The 21,773-nt window shown below is 45.1% G+C and overlaps 1 long non-coding RNA gene across 4 annotated transcripts; it reads right to left on the reverse strand.

Annotated features, from left to right (window-relative positions):
- Positions 1-2,628: 2,628 nt before the first annotated feature.
- LOC124520694 (uncharacterized) lies at positions 2,629-18,855 on the reverse strand. Of its 4 annotated transcripts, XR_006964377.1 has the most exons (7): positions 18,620-18,847; positions 14,769-15,339; positions 8,625-8,825; positions 8,327-8,439; positions 7,820-7,915; positions 6,874-7,306; positions 2,629-3,496 (listed from the first exon to the last, which is right to left on the reverse strand). It is a non-coding gene; the product is annotated as an uncharacterized LOC124520694 (long non-coding RNA). The 4 variants fall into 4 exon arrangements; XR_006964379.1 differs by lacking the exon at positions 6,874-7,306; XR_006964378.1 differs by lacking the exons at positions 2,629-3,496; positions 6,874-7,306 and having other exon boundaries at positions 7,330-7,915; positions 18,796-18,855.
- Between the last annotated feature and the right edge of the window lie 2,918 nt (positions 18,856-21,773).

The following is a 21,773-nucleotide window of genomic DNA, read 5'->3' on the forward strand; positions in this document are numbered from 1 at the left end:
ACCTTTGGCAAGTGCCTTCTGATGTCTCAGGACCCAGTTTATATGCCAGGTCTTCTGGGAAGCCTGTCCTGACTTAGTAAGTTAACACCTTACTTGCACTTCATACAAACCTTTGTCAAAGCCACTGGCGTGCTGGTAAATACTTAACGACAGCTCTCTGGGGAGGCAGGGTGGGAGGGGAGCCATGATTTGTAGTGCTTGCCAACTTCCATGGTGTAAATGCTCTCTCTCACCTGTTTTTGAATTTCAAGCTACCATGATTTAATACTCAGCTTGCGAATCTCCTAAAAATTTAACAACTGGCCCTGGTGAGCAAGTACAAGCTCCAGCACATCACATTACGTGACTTTTTTTCCATGCTCCTTAGTGGATTCTTCATTCCCTTCAGATAATGTCCAAACTCATGGACATTAACAGAGCTCATGGCCCTGAGAAAATCAGGGCTGGTTGGGCTGAGGACATGAAAGCAAACCAGCAAGCATAGAGACCCTGAGGCAGGAGTGGGCTTGCGGTGTTTAAGGCCAACGTAGCTAGAGCAGAATGGTGAGGATTTGGCTTTTACTCCGAGCCCACGAGAAGCCACTGGAGGGTCTGAGCAGAGCAGGGACACAATCTGACGTGTTTTAAGAGGATCACTGTTGGCAGCACCAATCAGGAGCCAGATGGCCACCCCAGCCCTGCCACTGACTAGATGGGTGACTTCAGTTAAGTACTGTCTTCCTGGGGCTGTTGTAAGAATCCAGGTGAGTTGAAATCTGTAAAGCACTCAGACTTGTGCCTGGCACCCAGGGAGCACCATTTAAGTATTTGCTTAAAAAAATAAAAACGATCTACAAACAAGCTAATCCCACCAAAGGATCACGCTGTGGAGTCAAGGATGGAAACAGGGAGACCAGGTAGGAGTTGAGATGCAGGTAGGAGATGCTGGCGACTTTGACCAGGGTCAGCAGAGGGGTGGAGCAGGTGAAGGCGGGACAACCCGCCAACAGTATTTCACGGCTGTTTGAGAAAGAACGGAGTCAACGGTGATGCCAAGTTTTTTGGCTTCAGCAAAGGGAAAGCTGAGTTGCATTCATGGAGATGGGCTGGTCATCATGGGAAGAGCAGGTGTCAGGTAGAGTGTGGATGGACAGGGACATGAACACGCCCCTCTTGAAGTCATGACCGCATTTTACATGCGTTTTCCAGGACTGTTCCACATGGCCCCACCACAACCTTTCAAGAGGGGTATTACTATCGCCACTTAGAGATAAGGAAACCGAGGTTTAGAGAGGTAGAGTAACCTCACCAAGGCCACATAGGGAGTAAGAAGGAGCAGGCTCAGGACCTGAACCGGGCAGTAGTGCTAGCTCATGTGCTAAGCATTTTCTCTTTGAAGACCATGGGAACCATACCTGCCAGATGCACGCACACCACCAGGTGACATTACAAATGAATGGGTGTTAATCCATGCAGGAGTCAGGACTGCGGTATGAGTTTAGAGGACAGGGGGTCAAGACTTTGAGCTATGCCTTGACAGGAAACAATAGCAAAGTAAGTGGTTTCTTACTGACCTCATTTCACTGAAGAGGAGGCTGAGCCTTAGAGAGAAAGAATGAGCTCTCCAACAATATGGCTAGAGAGAGGTGATGTTCTGAACTGAAGGGCACGGTGCCTGATCCCAGCACCTGAGTTCATGACCTGCAGGCCCACCACCTGACCTGAAGGGACATTGGACTAACACAAACACATGGAAGATCAGCACACATTCTTCAGCGGCAATGGAACAAGTGGTTTGGGGCCTCTCTGCGAGTTTCTGCTCTCCAGGAATCGGTAGAAGCCAAGGTCCCAAAGGACAAGAAGGGATGGCTTCTCAGAAGGCACAGGTGGGGGCTATCCCCTGCCCCAGATGCTCACTCACCTGCTGGCTCATGGCCACGTCACAGGTACAGAAGGTGGGGGAGCCAGCCCACAAACAGCCCAGCCATCTGGTGAAGAAGATACATGACAAGATATGGCTGGATGTACTGGCAGAATGAGCCTAGATGCCCAGAAAATGTGGTAATACACCACACAGATGATAGGTTCCCCAGAACCCAGGAGAGCCAGGACGTCCGCTGTCTAGGGCTGCTCTGGGGCCTCAGCACAAAGGGGACCTGGTGAAGGGTCACTCTGTGGGGGAGGGGGAATCCCAGTCCCATTTTCCCTATGCTCTGTGGGAGTGGTTGAGAACCCAAGTGTCATTATCAAACAGACCTGGTTACAAATCCAGCCCTGCAATCCCAGGGGTGTGACTTAGTCTATCTGAGCTTTAATTTCCCCCATCTATCAAATGGAGTTGATGGCAAGATGGATGTCATAGGGTCGTTAGAATTAAATGACTCACTCCGTACAAATTGTTGAGAATGATGCCAGGCACAGAATTTGCATCCAGTCAGTGATAGCTGCCATTGTGGCTGGAAATACTCTGACCCTTTTTATTTTCCAAATTCCACCACATATGCAGCCTCTCCATTTCTTGGCATGAAGCAGCCTCTGTTTTCTGTTTAAGCCTCAGAATAACTGAGGGATTTCCCAGAGAGACAAAGCAAGGTACAAGTGAGGTCTGACCTTGTGTTCACAGGGAACAGATGAGCAGGCAAAGGTGCATGGGATTTGGTCATTTATTCAATTATCCAACAACTCTATTGAGGGACCATTGTGTACTGGCCCTGTTCTGTCTCCTGGGACCCACAGTGAACAATACAGAGACAGCCCCTGCCTTCAAGGACTTCACATTCTAGAGCAACGCTATCCAACAGAAATAGCATGTGAACGCCCACATGACTCTAGTTTTCTGGTGGCCACTTTTTTTTCTTAAAGGTACAATAAACCTTAATGATATAGTTTATATCCAAAACACAGTCACTTCAACATGCAGTCAATATTAAAAATTATTAATGGTATATTTTGCATTCTTTTTGTATTAGGTCTTCTAAACCTGGTGTGTATTCTACACATATAGCACATAAGCTCAGACCAGCTACATTTCAGAGCAGTTCTTGAGTTAAGTGTGGGAGAGTGCCAACTGGATTGGATTACAAAGATGGTGAGGGCTGTGAGGTTGGGGGAACCAAAGTGTTCAGCTCTGCACCCCGCCCCCTAGCACAGAGGGGGCACTGTGTCAGCCTTGGGTGAATGAATGCAGGGTGAACGAAAAGACCATACGCTTGGGGGTGCCAGGGTTTCAATGCCATTGACTGTGACATTAAGCGAGTTGCTTAAGTGCTCTGTGCCTCAAGTCCTTCTTTGGAAAATAGGCATAAACAGGTTGTTCCTCACTGGGTTTTGTGAGGATTAAATGGGAGGGTAGAGGAAGAGCACTCAGAGCAGCGCTCACCGCGTAGAATGTTCTCAGTAACTGTCCGCTCTGGCCAGCCTCCACACCGTGGGCCTCACCCTGCTTCATTCTTCAGGTTTGAGCCACAGTTATCTGTGCATCATGCCTCTGTTCAGCTCTACCTTACATCTCGGGCTCCTGCAAAAAGCACCACGAACAGGTGGCTTAAAGCAACAGAAATGTATGCACTTGCATCATTCTTCTGGAGGCTGCAAGTCCAAGATCAAGCAGTCTTCAGGACTGTGCTCTCTGTCTCTTAATGTTTATTAATTTTGAGAGACAGACAGACAGACAGAATGTGAGTGGGGAAGGGCAGAGAGAGAGGGAAACACAGAATCCAAAACAGGCTCTAGGCTCTGAGCTGTCAGCACAGAGGCTGACGTGGGGCTCAAACTCACAAACCATGAGATCATGACCTGAGCAGAAGTCGGATGCTCACTGACTGAGCCACTGAGGCACCCCAGGACTGTGCTCTCTCTAGAGCCTGGAGGGGAGAATCTGTTCTGTGCCTTTTTCTCTGCCTCTGCTGTTGTCAGCACTCCTGGTGCTCTTTGGCTCCTGGACGCCTCCCTGCCTCATCACACGGCATCTCCCTGCCTGTCTAGGTCGGCACCTGCCATCCTTCTCTCGGTATGTGGCTGTCTCTATGCCTCTTCTTTTCTTCTAAGGACGACAGTCATATTGGGTTAAGGGCCACCCTTCTCCATTTTGACCTCCTCTTCATTTACATCTTGATGACATCTGCAAAGACTTTATTTCCCAGTAGGGTCACATTCACAGGTAACAGGGATTAGGATTTCAACACGTCTTTTGGGGGCACACAATGCAACCCATCACACAGGGTTATCATGAGGATTAGACAATCCAGTGTGTGTAAACGCCCTGCTAGCTCCCCCGTGCTCCCCCCTCTAGGCTACCTCAGATCTCCTCTGTCAGCACCCGGGCCACAGCGTTTGCCCCTACAGCTGCCACCAGCGATTTCTTGCACCTCTCAATACTCCCAGACTTGGACTCAGATAAATTGCCAGCCCCAGGGCATGCGACTTGAACTGGAATTACATGAGAGTTAACTCTCCCTGGGGTGAGCTTGAGCCACTGGGGGATCAGAAATGGGAGAGAACCAGAAAATACATTTCCTCTCCATCCCCTGACCCCCGACAGGACACTGCATCGGCCACCTTCCATGCAGCCTCTCTGAGGCTGTCTAGTGAGAGGCAGCAATCATCCAGGCTTGCTACAGAGCTGCGGCCGGTGCAATAATGCACTCCATCATATTACTCTCCACTCTGCCCACTCACTACCCTTTCCTTCATGCCTGCTTTCCCTAGGGTTACACTCTTCCCTAGTATCAGCATATAATCCCTCAGATTTGCTCTTCTACACAACTCGGACTAAGATATTCAAGAGATGGCAGTTTTATTTGCCTGTCCAGACTCAGCCCAACTGATGTTACCAGACTCAGCCCAACTGATGTTACCTTTTCCAAAAACCTCTGATATGTCCTGCTTCTTACCCTGGTTCCTTCATGCTTTGATAGCACCCTAAACACTTACATCTGTGATAGCACTTACTATATATTACAGTTACTTGCATCCTTGCCTGTCTCCCCCACCAGACTGTGACTTTTTCCATGGACCACACCCTACTCATTATTGTATCCCCAGCACCCAGCTCTCAGATATTTGATAACTGAAGTTTTGTGACTGAAGTAATTAGCATCTGCTGACATGATGCTATAGGGTTGGGGGGAGTCTATAAAATCTCTCCTGCTAGCTTCCCCCCCCCCCTGCCCCTGAGAAAATGCCTCTTCTACCTTCTTACTGATGCTGGGAATGCCTTTTCCAAGGGTCAATCATCACAGCGAGATAAGATGTAAAACACAAATATCTCTGTTAGAGGAAACATAAGTCCTTATATTCTCACTAAAATGTAAATGACTGATAGGGTGGTTCTTTTCTGACAGAGGCAGGAAAGTCATCAGGGGACACAGGGGCATTTTATCCCACATAGAGTCAGTATTATGCATATAGAAAAGAGCTTTGGGGCAATCAAAAGGGTGAAGAGTACCCCCGCCTCAAGTTAGCTCTGCCATTGATCTGCTATGGTGCCCAAAACTCCTGCTCCCACATGGATCAAGTCTACCATGCAGTAAAGGAAATTTTCTCAGAAGCCAGAAGACCCAATTCTTTCACTGGCATTTCTGCTTGCTAGCTGTGTGATCTTGGGCAAAGCCCTTACCCTTTCAGTTCTTTTAAATATAAAATTAAGAGGAAGAAGAAGAAGAAGAAGAAGAAGAGAAAGAAGAAGAGAAAGAAGAAGAAGAAGAAGGAGAAGGAGAAGGGGGAGGAGAAGGAGGAGGAGGGGGAGGAGGAGAAGGAGGAGGAGAAAGAGAAGAAGAGGAGGAGGAGGCAGAAGGAGAAGAAGGAGGAGAAAGAGGGGAAGGAGGAGAAGCAGGAGGAGGAGAAGGGGGAGAGGAAGAGGAAGAAGGGGGAGGAAGAGGAGAAGAGGAAGGAGGAGGAAGGATGGTGATGATGGTGATGATACATTCTCTAGCTTCTTTACATGGCCTTTGGAAAAATCAAATAAGAAATGCATGTGAACCTGCTTTCCAATGTGGGAAGCAATTTACATATGTGAAGAATATACTATTTTTACATTTGTAATACAAACCGTCTTGACAGAAGGACCTTTTTCACAGAAATCTGGACCTCTCGGGGGGCAAGTCGACAAGCAAGCTCTCTCTCTCCCAGCCACCCATACTCATAGGTGTCATTCTGCCTTTAGGGCTTGGGTGCCAGGAGCCCATCTGCCTCTCAGGCTAAGGGGAGCTATCGTCCTCCCAGGAGAGCTCTCGCCCACAATCTTGTCCCTACCCACCCCCCCACTCCCCCCCACCCCCACCAATCCCCAAGAGGAGGATGTGGCCTCCAGGCCTTTCTCCTGGAATCACTAGGCTCCTTGCAAACGACTGCAATTCCATCTGAGTTGGAAGCTACTCAGAATTCAGTTCTTATCTCAGGTTTAACTCAAGGGGGTGTTTGCTATGGAAAGTTTAAATGAAGACATGAGAAATGAAAAGGACCACAGTGTGAAATCAGAAAAGCAAAACCCAATGCAGTGTCTCCTCCTGGGGTTGTTTCTGTTCTCTCTAGGAAACACCCCAAAATGTAGACCTCTCCTTTCTAACTCTGGATTTGTCCTCATGTATCCTCATTTCTGCCAAGTTCCATTAGTTGAGGTAGTTACAAAGGTCCGCGCAGGTTTGAGGGGAGAGAACGTTGACCCTGTTAACTTCAATGGAGATGTGTCACATAAAAATGTTCCATCAGAGAGCAGCACATAGGATGGGGTATACTTTGGTGTGGCCATCTTTGGGAAATACTATCTGTCACACTAGCTTTTTAATGAAGGGGGGAAAGCTCTCATTAAAAACTATTAAGTCAGGCTAAAAAAAATAAAATGTGAAGTAGTGAATTATTATAAGCATTAATATTACAAGGAAACAGTATGCTAACCAAAGCATCCCCTTAGAATATATTTTGATGGTAATGATAATAATGATGTTAAGTGCTTCTCAACCAATGGAGTGTCTCTGCATCGTGATCTCCTTTAATCCGGCAATGCTGGGAAGCAGGGGTATCCACTTTCCAGTTAGTTCACAGCAGCAAGTACCTTGCCATGCATCACACACTGGTAACAGTTGTGGGGCTTGAACCCAGGGCTTCTGACTCAGATTGTCCTTTCCACATCTGACCAGCAGCCAGGTTGAGTGATATATAGCACCCATTTCAGACAGCTCAGAAGTTCATAAGAAACTTCTATCTAGTAATTGAGTTCCAGGCATGGCTTTGCTGTGGCTTAAGTCTGAGCAAATCACCGTCTTCTCTGAATCTCCCTCTGATCATCGGCAAATGCAGAGGATTGAACTCGTGGAAGTTAAACTTTTTCCTTTAAAAAGAAATCTTAAGCAGCCACACGTCCCAAGTGAAATCTTATGAGGACCCCCGCTTTATGAAATGTCTATTCAAAAACAGCTATTCTACCCACCAGAGCTCTATAAACCATCCCTGGGTATACACTCAACAGAAATGCACTCATTTGTCCATCACAAGGCTTGTGCAAGAATGTTCATAACAGCTATGTTCATAATACCAAAACCCAGAAACAACCCAACTGTGCATCAATAGTACAAAAGATCAATAAACTGTAATATTGTCATGCAATGTAATACTACATGGCAATGAAAAAACAAAGACCATTGCTACACTCCAAAATGTGGATGAATGTCTCCATATAATTTTGAGTGAAAGAAGCCAGACACAAAAAGAGCATGAACTTTATAATTCTATTTATATGAAGTTCAAAAACAGGAAAGATCAGAAGGTGGTTATCTTTGGTGAGGGCACTGACTAGGAGGGGACAGCAGAGAACTTGCCCCAGGGAGCAGAGAATGTTCTTTACCTTGATCTGGGTAATGGGTACCTGGATGTATACATATATAAAAACTCATCAAGCTTTCTCATGAGATTTGTGCGCTTTGCTGTATGTAAGTTGTACCTAAAAAAAAAAAAAAAAGTGAAAAGCAAAGTGAAATCGCTCTAGTTGAAGCAAGGAAGAGGGTCTTAAAGACCCATGTGCTGAGCCCCCACCTAGGACCCCATCTACCCACTCCTTGGAGAACTCTAAGGGTCCACAGGGCACAGTTTAAAAGAGCATGAGATGAGTCTAGACCATCTCTAAGGAAACAGAAGCTCTGACAGTGTGATTCACCTTTAGAATTCAGTCTTCAAGATCCCACAGGTGACAGCTGTCTCAAACACCCAACTCCATGTCCATGGTCATCCTGTCTTGCCCTCTTCCCAAAGCCCAAAGCCCACATGCTGCCCCCAGGACCAAAGCCTCCTATTCACCCTCCCTAAGCATCACCCTCTGCTTCCAACTTCCCAAGAAGGCCCACACGAAGCTTACCTCCTGCTGGTGAGTGCAAGCGCTCAAGTTCAGCCACCTTGGTTCAAATCCTGACTCCTCTACCTGTGGCTGGATGTGCTTCTTCTTTGTACACTGACGTTAATTGTACAGACCTCATTGATTGTGAAGAGAATTAATTTAGTACATGGAGAGATCTTTCAACAGTGTCTAATCCATCCTAGGCACTCAATAAATGTTAGCTATCATTCTGATCATTGTTTGTTCTCTTTCATTGCTTGTTCATGGCCAAAGAATATATAGCTTTAAAAAATTAACAGTCATCTAGTAAAATGCTTACCATGTGCTTTGTTGGACTTCTCATAGCCCAGCCTCCTTTTGAGTGAACTGAAGAGACTGAGTTTCCAAAGTCACACAACTGATTAATGATGGATTCAAGACTCAAACTCAAGCCCTCCTGACCCCCAAACTCCACAGGCTGATCTCCTGGTTACCTTGGTCAGTAAACCACGTAACAGAGTTGACAGAGCAGGTCCCGATCCTATAAGAGTGAACATATAGTGGGGCCACTAGTGTGATAGAGTCTGGAATCAAACAAGCCTGAGCTTCAATCTTGAGATGTGTGGTTTACCAGCTGTATGAGTTTCCACTGTTTAATTTATCCAAGCCTCAATTAGCTCATCTATAAATTGAGACACCACTATGGAATGCATTAAATGAGCTTCATAAGTGTGGCCAGAAGGAAAGCAAAGTTAACCCCGGGGATTTCCAATATTATGGGATGCTGATAGGGAGTGATTTGGGGAAGGGACCATAAACTCCATCCCTGTTTCACCGAGATCTTCCTCCAGTTCAGAACAGAACCTCTTATCCAGGGACAACCCCTCTGAAGATTGGGGACTTTTTGAAAGATCAAACGATGCTGAAGTGCAAAATGTTAACTTTGTCTGTGGTTCTGGTCTCTCTTCCTCTGTTGTCAATTTTAAAACAGTTGCTAAAAACTAACCTCCCCTGTCAGCCTCTCTTCCTCTTCTTGTTCTCAGAACAGAGGCTATGATGGAATCCAAGGCAGTTTTCATTTCCAAATAGCCCATCTTCCTGAGTCTCTCCTCCCTCTCAGTCCTCAATATTACTTTCTCTCTCTACTTCATTCTGCTCTACAGACACAACTGTGCCTTAGGTGATGGGAGTGAGGATGACATCCTAGACTCCATGATTTTAGGACTCCCAGGTGGCCACAAGGAGCAGGTGGCTGGAACGTGACTCAGACTCAGAAGGGAAGGATTTGGCAGTAAATGTGGGTTAAAAAGGCCTGATATTCTTACACACCAGATCTGAACATAACCTTTTCCTACCCCTAGAGGTAAGATGGGACAATCACACCCTCTTGCTCACTCCCATACAAATTACTGAACCTGCAAGGTTTTCTGGGGACATCCTCCTTTCTCTCCCCTGGATCATTACCTTCGATGGCCAATGTATTGAGATGGCACCCTCCAGGCCTGAAAAAAGTTGTCACATGAAGTGGGCAGATACAAGCAGCTGGGGAAAGGCATACTGGCTATGAAAATTGAATCTTTAAAAGGCCATTGCCCAATAACTACAATGGAATCCAGTTTATTAAGGAACAGTGTTTCAAACACAAAAGTGCCACCATGTGCTCTCAAACTCTCTTTAGCAATGCTTACCATCATCTTAGTCTAATACCACTTATCTCCAGTTATTAGGGGTTACTCCTTCACATTTTGAGCTTATTTTCAAGCAATGACTCTCTTCTCCCCACCATCCCCTGACAGTGTTTGCCCCCAACCCCAAACACATACACAAACACTGGACCTGTGTCTCTAAGGAGCTTGGCAGGGAGGGGAGTAGGGTCTGTTGTCACCACCCTGTCTCCTCCACACATGTCCTCTGGTGTTGAAGCAGGACAGAAGGATGGAAGGGCCGAGGTGTCCCCTTACTTAGCTGCCCCTGGTGAGGGACTGGCCCTCTTCATTACATGGGTTGTCGTTTCCTTGAATGACATGGACTGGCCTTTGGCTCTCCCTGTGAGGCTTCGTCTCATGGGGAACACACATTGGTTTCGTTGTGGAGTGTTGTGAGGCCACCCCTACATGTGTGGGCCATCCCCCTACATAGGTGTTGGTATGTAGCACCAGCTTGGGCTCTAGTTGCTTCCCTCCTTTCTCTCCCCGATCAGAGACAGTCCACCCCTCAATCCCCTTTTACTATGATCATCTCATCCGCTCAGAACCCACTTAGGGATAATGGCAAGTGTAGTCCTGCTTCCCAGGGTGTTCTGTCAACCCGGGGCGGGGGGGAACAGACGCATCCTGTCACACCTGAGAGGCTACAGGCCCCAATCTCCTGCCTCCTTCTCCAGGCCTCAACAGCATCAGGTACTCTGCTGGTTCATGGCTCAGAAATTGTGAAAGAAAAAATAATTTTAATCTATTGGTGTTATTAGGAATTTTAAAAATCCTTCCCAAATCTGCACACCTTGATTTAAGTCTACTAAGCACACACTCCTCAGGAGAAGGGCCGGGTGAAAACAAAAAGTAGAAGTCAAATTCCATGCCAGGCTCCATGCAGGGGGCAGGGCAGCGTGTGGTCCTTTCATGGGAGAAGTGAACCCAGAGCTCCTCATAGGCAGAAACCCGGAACCAGTATGAACCAAAACAATGTCAACTTCAGAGATGACAGAAATCTGGGGGAGGACATTAGACATCCCAGCAAGTAGGATAAGGTTTAAAGAAAATAGGATAAAGAGCTTAAGTCACTTTGATTTAAACCTCAAAGTACAGGGTGACTCAGCTCCAAAAAGTGGCATCTTGTACAGGGGTTGTTAGCCTGTCAGGTTTGTTCTCTGCGTAGAAATATCAAAAGTTGATATACCGTTGAAACCCGTTAGCATGATACCATATGGGAGATGCACATTTCTCAGTACGTTTCATCAGCCAGTGCTTCCCTAAATGCTCAATGGATCTTTGACTCCTAGTGTGACCATCAGCGGAAGCAGATGGTCCCAATGAGGTGCCATGTTGAACCCCAACACATCTCTTTAATAAACCTAGGCCCACAGCCTATGTGGTGAGACACTCACATGACAAGAGGCCCAGGAGCTGAGGTCTAAGGAGGGAACAGCAGAATCCCCCTCTGTTCCCATCTCATGCTCACTCCAGCGCATCCACCAAAATTCTTTGGTTTCCTTCCCTCTTCTCTCTCAAAAGTGTATAGTTGAACATGTATAACTTTACTGCACATGTGATGTGATGCCCATTAAAATATATAAAAACTACTTAAGCCAAGAAAGAATATGAGAAAGGAACACACCATGATCTTAGCCATGGCAGTCCTTAGGTGCTCTATTATTCAAAGTTTATGTAATAAGCACATACAACATTTACAATGGTAAGTATGCCATTGGGTAGTTGCAGGGAATGAAGGTGCTTACAACAGGACACAAGCACATAGTAGGCCCTAAATATATATTATCTCATTATTATTATCAGGAAAAAATAAAATTTACCTCACTGCTGTATGACAGGAAAGAGGTGGCAGAGGAGATGGGCCCCCAGCAGGGAGGCCCCTCTCCACCCCTAAACCTGCAGAAGTTTCATGGCCTTTGTTACCCCTGCCCACAGATGAGGGGAATGTTTTCGCTGAGGTAGGATCACAGAAGATTATACTGCCCACATGTCAACCCCAAAAGGATCTAGAAACCTGGGAGAAAAAAGCAGGAAGGTGAGAGGGGGTGGTTAAGAGATGAAAATAATTTCCAGAAGGAATTTGATTAATGCTGTTGTCCTGGGCAAGGAGCAGTTCTGGGCCAGCATCCCTCCTAGGGCAGGAGAAGAGAGGAGGGCAAGGCTTAGGAGCTCGGGCTGTGCATTCCTGCTGACCTAAGATGTCAATCCCAGCCCTACCATTAGGACAAGTTACTTATTCCCTTGGCCTCAGTTTCCTCATGTAGAAAACGAGGGATAATAATAACACACCATGGGGTGCCTGGTGGCTCAGTCGGTTAAGCGTCCAACTTCGGCTCAGGCCATGATCTGACGGTTTGTGGGTTCGAGCCCCATATCGGGCTCTGTGCTGACAGCTCAGAGCCTGGAGACTGCTTTGGATTCTGTGTCTCCCTCCTTCAATCCCTCCCCCATTCATGCTCACTCTCTCTCTGTCTCAAAAATGAATAAACATTAAGAAATTAAAAAATAATAATAACACTGCATCAGGATGCCATGGGGGATAAAAGAGGTACCACAACTGCAGAGCCTGGTGTGGAGTGGCACTTCTCAGCTAGCACTGTTATCTGCACCCTAAAATTCCTGCATGATTATGTGTGATTATGAGTGCTTGAATGATTTGGAGTGTTGAAATCTATAGACGTACATTATTGTTTGTTTGCAATACAAATTGAAATGTGTCACCCTCTATCATCTATTAAGTTGGAAAGTGTGGGGTGCCTGGGTGACTCACTCAGTTTAGCATCCGTCCCTTGATTTCAGCTCAGGTCATGATCTCACAGTGTGTGGGATCGAGCCCCGTGTCTGGTTCCGTGCTGCGAGCATGGACTCTGCTTGGGATTCTCTCTCTCCCTCTCTCTCTCTGCCACTCCCCGCTCATGTGCTTGCTCTCTCTCTCAAAATAAAATGAATAAACTTTAATATATATATATATATATATATATATATATATATATATATACCAGTGAGAATGTGGGGAAATGGACACGCCTTCTCTATTGATGGGAATATAAGGGGCACAATCTCTGGGAAGAGCTATTTGACAACATGTATCAGTTCCCTTAAACATGTCCAGTCTCGGGCAGAGAAGTCGTATGGTGTCACAGGGTTGAGGAGAGATGGGAACAGAATGCCTAGTGGAGGTGAAAGGCAGGAACCAGGATGGGTCCAGGGAATTAACAGATCTTCTTTAAGGAGCCCCAGAAATTCCGGGGAAGAGATATAAAATGTGTGGTCATGCAAACTGTCATAAACAATTGTTATTTGGGTGTTAGAGAGAATGCCAGCCCTTTAACTGGAGATGCAGAACTAGTGTACTTCCAGTTGCCAACTGCATATCCCTTCCTGGAGGCCTCAAATGCATCTTCCACTCCAGCACACCCAGGATGGACCTATGGACTGACCACACTCCCCACTCAAACTGTTCATCCCCACTGTTCCAATCTTAACAACAACAAAAAACCACCACCATTTACTAGTTGTTCAAGTGCCAACCCCGATGAGTTATCCTTGATTTCTGCTTTTCACTTCACCAATACCACCAGCAGCACCATCCAAACCCCCACATCCAATCACTCAACGGGTCCTGTTTCTTCTGCTTCCAAAATACATCCTGAATCTAGTCACTGCTCTCAGTCACCACTGCTACTGTCTGATAGAGGCCACCATTATTTCCCACCTGGACTAGGCTTGTCAATTATCTTACTTCTACTCATAATCCCTCCAAATCATTCTCCAAGTAATAGCCTGGATGCTCTTTTAAAAATAGAAACCAGAATGTTAAGTGCAGCTGAAGAGAATTGATAAATGTGACTATATATCTGAAATTATTCTAACTTGAGCACAGAGTAACTAGACTAAAAGAGGTAAAATAGGAAAGGTATGTCAAGAATAATGGATGACAGGCTTAGAAGGACTAACATGCATCTTGTTAAAGTACTGGAGAAATGAATAGAAAGAGTGGAAAGAGAGGAAATTTTCAATGAGTTAATAGGTTTGCATTTTCCAAAATTGGTTCAAGAAACTAAGCTTCAGACTGAGGATTCCCCACCAAACCCCAAATAGAATGAATAAGATTAAATCCACACCTGAGCACATTTATAGATAAACTAAGGAGCACTAAAACAAAGACCTGATATTATAAAAGCGGCAGAGAAAACAGAGGTCACCTACAAAAGACTGACAATTAGAGCTGAGATGGCAACGGCAGCTGGTGGAAGTCAGGCGACAGCCAAGAACGATATACTCAGAAATCACCTCTTAAAAACAAGGGCAGATATTGTTTCACACATTTCTCTCAATGGGTTTAAGAGAATTCATTAAAAAAGAGAGAGAGAGAGAGACCAAGTTGAGTCACATAATCAACCAGATTAAAATTCATCCATTTCTTTACATTGTCTCTTTTTCCTTGTCTCCTAACCCTCTTTCCCCACCCACTACCCTGGAGACACTCAGGCCTTCTTTCTGTTCCTCCAACAGCACGCTCTGGGTCTTTCCTCCTACTCTTCCCCCTGCCTGGAGTGCCCTGTGCTTGCTCTCCTCTCAACCTTCAGGTCTCTCCTCAAAAAAATAGTCCCTCCAGCCATTAACGCATGACACCCTGTTCAATTTTGCTGGAAGCACTTATCTACAACTGAAATTCTTTTGTTTGCTTTTTTGTTTACTTGTGTGTTGTTTATGTTCCCCTCCTCACACCATTAGAATGTGAGCCCCATGAGGGCAGAAGCCTGCCTGCTTACCTCTTTATTGCTTATCCTCAACAACCAGGGCATCTGAAGTGCTCAATAATTAGTAGGGAAAAATCAATGAACGAGTATCTGGGTCACACAAGGTTGTGGCACCTCTTACTCCAGTATCCTCTGGTTATTTATTACGTCGAGTTCATGGTGGGAGAAGGGGCCAGAGCCACTGGCTCTGAGGATGAAGCCTTCTTGTTTAACTATAGGAGAGCTCAGGATTCCGTCTGGGCTAGCAGAACAAGTTAACAGCAGGATGAGAAGCTAAAGCTTTTGGATCCTTGGCACTCGTCTAGGTGATTGCTTCAGATGTGTCTTGTCACCATCTCGCAGTGCTATTTCACAATGGTATACAAAGGATGAGAATTAACTTCATCCCAAAGGAACTCTTCTTGGGACATCTGGTCACATGGCATGTAGGAAGTGGGTCAATGAATAAGCATTCAAATGAGGAAATGTTGAAACATCACTGGTCCGCATTGCAGAGCTGAGATCCCTTAGTTTAGTATTCAAGGCACTCCGCTCTCCAGCCTTGTTCCAGATCTGAGATCTCTCTTGACCTCAATTTCCCCATCTGTAAAATGAGAAGAAAATGATCAGAAAGGTCCCTTCCAGGCCTAATGGTTTAGCATGCTTCTCTTGGACATGAATTCCTTCCTGCAGCCAAACTGATCTAATTACTGTCTTCCCTGTCCCCCACCTACACATAAACCTAAAAATTTTGCCTTTGATTACACTGGTCTCCTGCCTATAATGCTATCATTTCCTCTCTGGTCTTTGAAATAACAGGTGGCCTTCAATGGTCAATGGAATTTCTACTCCCATTCTTCTTTCTTATTTGTTCTAGCTGAAAATATGTCCTTTTTATAAACCCCTGGGCATGTACTGTCTCATCTAAGGCGTTAATAAACTATAACCCGCAAGCCAGATTTAGGCCATGGGCCAAATCTGTCTGTTTTTATAAAGTTTTGTTGGGACACAGCCATGCCAGTTCATTTACATATTGTTTATGGCTGCTTTTACTAAAAGACTACAATGTCAGGGTTGAATCGTTGTTAACAGAAACAGCGTGGCCCACAAAGCCTAAAAATGTACTGTCTGGCTCTTTACAAAATCAGTTTCCAACTTCTGGCCAATCCATGCTTCTCAAACTTGATCTCTGTGTACAAAGATCCCTGCCAAGATCCAGACAGAAGATATCCAAAGCCACAGATCACCACAGTGTATCTTCTTGCAGCATCAATTTGAAGAATGGGGAGGGGGGAAAATGGTTAATGAAATATAAATGTGTACCTTAAAGCAAACACATTTATCTTGCAAAATGGAATCTAGCATTTGCATGAAATTGTGACTGAAAATCCCGAATGTGACCCAAATTCCAAGCTTAGGTAGGACCTCTTCACATTGTTCCGACTCCCTCACTGCTAAAATGTTTTAGTATAAAATTCTGGGAAAAACCCATCTATGCTATTAGATTTGAAGTGAAACCACCTGAATTTTTGTATCCTTACCACTCGTGACCTAGTGCTTTACTAAGGAATGGGGTTATTTATCAAGGTAAATCCTGAAAGGTCCTCCCCTGTCAGGATGGTTAATGGGGTCCTGCATGATGGCAGGACCAGGGGACTTGACCTGCAGAGGGCTCATTCACTGTAGGGGATTTATGAGTGCCTTGACTGTTTCTATGGCAACAAAAAGACTAATAGCATTTTGTTACATTAACAATATTTGCCACAATGTTATTGCCAGTTCAAGCCACAAATTAGTTCCTTCCTGAGCTCAAGGCAGAACCAACCATACAAGTGAAAGAGTGATGACCTAGTTGTTTTGTTTTGTTCGCCTTTCTCTTTTTCTTTTCTTTTATTTATTTGCTTATTTATTTACAGAGAAGAAATGGGAAAAGAGATACTACAAAATTTATTCCAACCCTGGCTAACAACACCACGGCTATTCGTGTGCCCCCTTCCATTTCCCTCACCCCAAATAACCTCTATTGCATAAAATGGTGATCACTGTTTTGTGTTTGATGTGGTTGTTTATCTTTGTTTTGTTTTTAAAAGGCAAACATCCCTAGGAAAGGATAACACATAATATTACCAACACCCAGTAAGAATCAGGAGGTGGTTTTGGCATTGGGGGTGGAGGAAGAAAGGCAGCCCCAGACTCCCAGCCAGGGTTGCAAGATCTGAGGCCAACCCCAGTTCTGGCACCAACCTGCCGGGCTGGCCTGGGGGAGTCATTTGCCATTCCTGCACCTTCGTGTGTCTTTCCAGTAACATGAAAGTAGGGAGCTGGGTGACCTCCAACAGTAAGACTTACAGTCCAGCTGTAAGAGTCTACAGTTCAAGGCAGCATAATTAATGGAAAGATCAAGGTCATGACCACATGGATAGGCCTCAATAACATAAACCAGACTGGAAAATGTTATGCAGAATGACTTATACCGTATAATGCCATTCTAGTTTTTTAATTTAATTTTGGGGATAGGTAACACAGTCCATCCATGTTGCTCAAAAAAAAAAAATATTTTAAAATACATTTAAAAGTCTTCCTTTCTTCTTTCATCCTCCTCCTTTCTTCCCACATACAACACTGTTACTAGTTTTCATATGTAAACTTCCTGGACAGATAAGTTTAATTTTCCTCTTTGCTGCACAAAGGTAGCATACTATACATAGTGTTCTGCACTTCTGCTTTTTTGTTAGTCAGTATGTGTGGGAGAAATTTCCACTTTGGCATAGAGAATACCTTCATTCTTTTTTCTAGTTGGGATGTACCACAATGTATTCAACCAGTCCCTTATTGATGGGTGTGTGGATTATTCCCGGTCTTTTTATTACAAGCAACACTTTAAAGAATCACCTTGAACACATGTGCTTTTGAAGATGTACACATATACCTATAGACAGATTTCTGGAAATGAAATTTCTCTTGTAATTTTGTGCATTTACATTTTTTCAAAACTTATTTTGAGAGAGAGAGAGACAAAAAGAGGGGGAGAAGCAGAGAGAGAGAGGGTGAGAGGGAATCCCAAGCAGGCTCCGCACTGCCAGCACAGAGCCCAATACTGGGCTTTAACCCACGATCCATGAGATCATGGCCTGAGCCCAAATTAAGAGTCGACACTTAACCAACTGAGCCACCCAGGCTCCCTGGGGCATTTGCATTTTTGATGCAGACTGTCAAATCGCCCTCTAGCGAGAAGACATCACTTCACTCACTCACAATCAAAATTGGACTACCTCTTCCCTGTGGCCTCTTCTACACAGTGAGTTACCAGATTGTCAGTACTGGCCAATCTGATGAGGTTAAAAAACAGTATCTCAAGGTGATCTTAATCTGTGCTGCTCTTTTAGTGAATGAGACTGTGAATTTTTTTTGTTAAGAGCCATTTGTATTTTTTTCCTCTGTAAATGAATACTTTTAGCCCTTTTTCATATATGTAAACATTTAAAACACACCAGGCTATAGATGGCTTATGGCTGTGAACAGGTAATGAAGGGTGGGGAGGATATTCCCACTCGACAACCTCAATTGAGAGACTGGTTGCCTCCAGAGAGGAAGGGAGGAGAATGAGACAGGGGAGGGACACAAAGGGACTCCTGCTGCATATGCGACAATGTATTTCTTTTTAAAAAGACACAAAGCAAACAGGGCAGAAAGAAAATAGAAGAGGAAGGAAGGAAGGAAGGGAGGAAGGAAGAGAAGGAGGGAGGGAAAGAGAAAACAGGCTTTAAAATCAACTGAACCTGACCTTGAAGCTCAACCTTACCACACACACTCTGGCCTTTGGCAACTCTCGCAACCTCTCTCATTCTCAATTTCAACACCTATAGAATGTAGATTAAGCCTACCTTGCAGAGTTAGCATAAGGACTGAAGATAATCCCTGGAAAACTGTGATTAGCACACCACTGTGGCTCAACAGTCACATCAGAATTGTAACATTAATTTGGCTCTTATTATTCAAATGTATACACAATGCCTCAAGCCAAAAGAAAAGTCTGGTGGCTTTTCTTGGCTCAAACTACCTCTTTTTCCTGTTGGGTTTCCCAAGCAGTCTTCTCGATGATCCCACGCCAGTGTCGTCCCCAGAGCTGTCTGACTGGGAAGCCCAAATGTGAGAGAAGCAAGGGTGTGGTCACGGGCAGGGAGGGGGAGTTTCCTCTGTGTTGCAAGCCCTGTTCCCAAGAGCTGTGACCTCTATTAGCACAGGCTGAGACTCTGGCTTCCCATCCCACTGTGGTGGCATCTAGAAAGCCCAAGCCCAACACACTCCTTTTCTAAGGACAAACTATGGCCCAGAGTCTCCCTGCCATCCCTCTTATAGGGACAATGTATGTGAGAATTACGACTGTGGTTGACCTGAAACCTGTAATCCCCGAGGCCTCAGAAGAGGCCATTCTCTCCCTCTCTCTTTGGTTCCGTGACATCTAGGAGCAGCAGACTGCCACACCTCACCCCACAGTGCTACTTCAACCTCTCATTGCCTCATTTCCCCAGACAAGATTCCTTTGCTGTAAACTTGTTGTATCAGCATGGGGAAGAGTCAAGCAGTGAACTTTGTACAGACTTCCTTATACCTTTGGGTTATTTCCTGAGCTGAAATTGTGTCTATTCTTTTTCATTATTTTGATCCTAAAACACCAGAAAACTAGAGAGGAGAGAAGAGAGGGCAGGAAAGAGAGAGAAAGGAGGAAAGAAAATGGCAAAGAGGGAAAGAAAAAGATTCAAAACAGATGGCATTTGAGCCATGTAACGTACACTCTCTAGAGAGAAAGCTCTGGAAGTGACCTACAGGTCTGCCTTGGACACCACCAGGTCCCCGATTAGTGGCTGGACCCACTACAGGAGCCAATGCCAGGTGTGGGGTGAGCATCAAGTAATGCCTACTCTGTTAACATCTGGAAGCTTCGCCGAGCCAGCAAAGACAACACCCTTCAATTATTGGCAGCAATGAGCCCATAATAACCCATCAATCAACTCACGAAAATCTTGGGGAAACCTATTATGACTATTCATGGCCGGGGAAGGTTGCTTTATCCTTGGCAGAACTGATTTGAAGGGAAATTGTAAGCCACACAAAGTTTAACTTTCTTGGCATTTGTGAGTATTTCTCTCTTGTTTTAGCGACCTAGATACGGTAAAGCCAGGAACCTCTCTCTGTAGCATCACTCACAGGCCTGCCAGCATATTTACTGCCAGTGCCTCACCTCTCTTCCCTTAATCCAAATTTCCCTTTTATTGGCCTCATTTCCCAGAGCTCTTTGCTGGGAGACAAACTACCTGCCCTGAGAAACCGATTCATTCTGAAGTGATAACAGATGTAGTGGTAGGCAAAATAATAGCCTTCCAAAGACATTGATGCTCTAATCTCCAGGATCTTTCCATCTTTAAAGGAGAATGTGCAAGTGGGATTAAGGTTAAGGACACTGAGATGGGGAGGATATCCTGGATTATTCAGGTAAACCCAATCTAAGTACTTGGGTCCTTAAAGGTTGGAGAACCTTTCTCTGCCAGGTCAGAGAGATGAGAGGGGAGAAGAGTTGAGGACTTTGAAGACAGAAGAAGTGGGCGCAAGTCAAGGAATGTGGGTGGCTGCTAGAAGCTAGAAATTGCCCTCAGTGACAGCCAGAAAGGAAACAGGATCTCAGTCCTACAGACGCAAGGAACTGGATTTTGCAAACTCAAATGTCCAAGGAAGCCGGTCCATTCCTAGAACCTCCAGTAATGAATGCAGCCCCACTGACACCTTGACTTTAGCCCAACGAGACCCATGTTGGGAATCTGACCCATAGACCTGTAAGGTAATAGATGTGTGTTGTTTAAACCACTCGTATTGGTGGAAATGTGTTATTTTCTAGCAATAGAAAACTAATAAGATGCTAAGATGAGACTCAGTCAACAGGGCTTTCAGTCAGTTTATTTTCTTAAAAATTTCTTAACGTTTTTATTCATTTTCAAGAGACAGAGAGAGACAGAGCATGAGCGGGGAAGGAGCAGAGACAGAGGAGACACAGAATCCAAAGCAGGCTCCAGGCCCTGAGCTGTCAGCACAGAGCCCAACACGAGGCTCAAACTCACGAACTATGAGATCATGACCTGAGCCGAAGACAGACGCCTAACCGACTGAGTCACCCAGGCGCCCCTCAGTCACTTTATTTTCTGAAGCAATGATGATGTTACAGATGAGAAAAAAAAAAAATCTTGTTTATGTTTTGGAACAGGCAGATTGTTTTACAGTCACGGCCAAGCATATCATCCACTTTGTTCATTCACCTGTTCCATAAATATTTATGGGATGCCAACTATGGACCAGACACAGCTTCTGACACATATGTCTCCTTCAGGATCATGTCTACACAAGTGGATTCAGTCAGCAAGTCTGTCAACAAGTATTCACTGAGCATCCACAAGTATTAGTACAAGGGCAACTCAGTTGAAATTCACTGAAGGGGTCTTTCAGCTGCCTGGGGAGGGGCTGGGAAGCCTTCTAAATTCTGCAAAGGAGACTGGAATGAGACAGCATTTGAGCCTGTCTCCACAAGAGCTAGGAGGTATTACTGCCTCCCTTTTACCGATGCAAAAACTGAGGCTCAGAGGGACTAATTGGCCAAGTCACAATGCTCCTAAGTGATGGAGCTGGAATTTTTGTTAAAATTTTAATCGTAAAATACACATTACATAAAAGTTACCATTTTAAAGCATACACACTGTTCAGTAGTATTAAGTACATTCACATTATTGTGCAACTCATCTCCAGAATTCTTTTCATCTTGCAAAAGTGAAACTCCATACGCATTAAACAATTCCCCATGCCTCCCTCTCCCCAGCCCTTGCAACCGCCACTCTACTTTCTGTTTCTATGAATTTCACTATTCTAGATATTCCATGTAAGGTGGAACCGTACAGTATTTTTTTGTGCCTGGCTTATTGCACTTACCAGATTATCCTCAAGGCTCACGCACAGTGTAGCATGTGTCCGAGTCTCCTTTATTTTTAAGGCTGG

Source organism: Lynx rufus, unplaced genomic scaffold, assembly GCF_022079265.1.
Source record: "Lynx rufus isolate CCGP_SWC_20201006 ecotype Redwood Valley unplaced genomic scaffold, mLynRuf1.p SCAF_1, whole genome shotgun sequence".
In the NCBI taxonomy this organism is placed as follows: domain Eukaryota; kingdom Metazoa; phylum Chordata; class Mammalia; order Carnivora; family Felidae; genus Lynx; species Lynx rufus.